The sequence below is a fragment of the Centruroides sculpturatus genome, unplaced genomic scaffold (assembly GCF_000671375.1).
Source record: "Centruroides sculpturatus isolate CEXI.00-Female unplaced genomic scaffold, Cexi_2.0 scaffold490, whole genome shotgun sequence".
Lineage (NCBI taxonomy): Eukaryota > Metazoa > Arthropoda > Arachnida > Scorpiones > Buthidae > Centruroides > Centruroides sculpturatus.
The window spans coordinates 558,113-560,973 of NW_019384667.1; positions in this window are offsets into that span (position 1 = coordinate 558,113).

The window sequence follows — 2,861 nt, forward strand, 5'->3', positions numbered from 1 at the left end:
TTGGTTCTTCTACGCTAATTAAATTTAAACTTTTTACGTAATTAATTAAATTTAACGTCAAAATTAATACTTTTTTTTTTTAAAAAAACTTTATAAATAAAAGAAGAATTTTGTTTATCGCTAAATTCTCAATTATGTCTTAATTTGGTAAATTATTTTCAGTACGGAAGAAAGAAATTACGTCACGAAAAAAATTCATTACGCAATGATCTCGTGATAGTTGGCGAATTGATTTTTCTTCTCTCCCTCGTGATCGACGAAGTTGCGGTAAAGTCACGTTCTTCTGTTTGAGTACTTTCTATAGAACCTTTTTTCCCATTAACGATGTGACTTATTAAAAAATACGAGCTTTATATAACTCGCTAACAATTTACCAAAAGGTTTATATATTGGTTTAGGTTAGGCCTAATGATGGGAAACTTTACATCATTAATTTATAGCTTATTCAATATCTAGACGCTAAGCAAACATCGAGTAGACAACATCCAAATGTTTGCTAAACATTACTTCAACACCCTAATTAGGAAAATGGTATCGCAGTTATATAAGAAAGAAAACTGTAAGTAGCTCGCGGTTCACCGGTTGGGAAGCTTGTAGAGTTTTCATACTGTTTCAAACATAATTGTAGTGTTACTAATAGTTAATTAAATCAATATATATTTTGGTTAACGTTAGACACTACTAAATGTTAATATTATTAAGTAAACTTGCATGTCATTTCAATATAATACCCTAATATGTTACTTAAAAGTGATAACAATATAGAGTTACTATCCAACGTTGTTTAGTGTTTGTAATATTACAGAGGTTATTTCTGTAGGAGCTATTATAGTTTATCATGTTGCCATATCACTATATATATATTGCAAACACTGATTCCTGTTAGTATCAATGTTAGATCCATGTATTTAGTATTATCTGGTAGATGCTGATAAGATTGTTGGGCATATTGGTTCTGTTTAACTGCATACAATAGGGTTTCTTTGCTGTTATCAATAGCTTGTAGTTATAGTGGGATAGAAATGTTTTCATATTTTTCTATTATATTTGTAGCTTTACCCTTATTATTTTTGATATTGATGTAGAAGTCATTATTATCATGTTGCCATATTGCATTGTGAATTGTGTGATTCCTGTTAGTATTAATGTAAACAAATCTATGTATTTAGTATCAAATAGATACTGATCAGGCTATTGCTTGTTAGTATAGGTTCTACATAATTATATATAAATATGGCCTGCTTGCGTTATCAATATAGTTAGTTGGTAGTTATATATTCCAGGCCTAGCATTAGTTATGTTAACAAAGCCTAATATGTATTTTGTTAGTTGTGTTTAACATAATATATAGTTATTTTGTGTATTTTAGGCTTAATATATTATGAATTTCAGGTCTTATTAGGTCTAATATACTGTGTTATTTATTTATTTTAGACTTACTGTTAGTTAATATTAATCAGTAAACTGGTTTTTATGTTAATTAACATAGAATTAATTATAATTATCCTAATTATTTCAAAATGAAGTGTGATTTATTTAATATCTGAATCAGTTTTTATTAAATAATATGCTCATAAAATATTTACAAGCTCAAAACAAATCTGAATTAAAATTATTAAGGGGAAAAAAAGGGGGAAATACATTATTAACAAATATGCAAAGAATTTTATATGCGACTTGTAATCAGTTAAGGAAGTTAAATAAGGTAATTATCATAGTTAAAATTGTTTAGAGTAGGGTTTAAGTTAAATATGTATTTTATGTTTAAGCCAGCGTTTAAGTTCAAATCTAATTTCTCAGTCCAGTAATCCTTGACTCTTTAACAATAAATATACACAGGCGTACCGGCGAATGAAAAATGTTTAGTCTTTAGTCTCGGAGTCATTTATAAACGTTTTGTTAAAACCTGTGAGCATTAATTATCTGTAGGAAGTTCTCGTTTGTTTTCAATGGTCGAAAATTTGAAATGCATGCAAATGGCGAAGGGCGCGCAGCGAACAATACACTCTAACAAAAAACGCTAACAAAACTCTTGTTACACTGGCCTGGCTCTCGGTTTAAAAATACCAAGAGGGAGGCCATCGATCACACAAGGAAACAGTTTAACGTGGATACCTGTGACGTCACAGGCACACAATTTTTCCCTTCATTTCTTCTGGTTGTGGGGAAATTAATAGTCGAAAAATGTTTCGCGTTATTGTTTAGTGACAGATCGTTATTGATTTTCACGATGGATCGCACTCATTCGTGTTCTAATTTAAAACTAGGCAATGCTCCCTCCTCCTCCTCCTCCTCCTCCTCTCCCACCCTGTTTGCATGGTCGGGACTGTGTTATACGGACGTTCGAAGCAATCGAATTTATTTAAAAAAAAAAGAATAAGAAGTTGAGAGCCGTTGCCGATTCTTAAACAGATTATTGATATCAATGGGTTGGAAATTCCCGCGGGTGGTGTTGTTTTAATTAAAGTTCACAACAGGAAAAATGGCGTTTCATTAAACTGCCTAATGGCGTGGGAGTTTTTCTGATTACTTTTGATTTTTTTATATTTTTTTTAGTTTTTTTTATTAGGTTTAAAAATTGAGTTGGCATGTTTTAAACACTGCAATTCCCTTCAGTCGTAAACATGGTTGTGTTTAGGCTTGTAGAAATAAGCCAAACGAGCGAATCATCAACGTTAAGTGCCGCCATTTTTTTTCTGTTGAATGGTTAGCGTTTATATCTAACTCAACTTTATGGCTACTTGTTAAGGTTATCGATTGGGTTATTCGTAAATAATTTATATATAAATACATATTAAAAAACTGGGGGTGGGTGGAAATTTTTAATTAGCATAACTCAATTAAACCTGCAAAGGATTAAA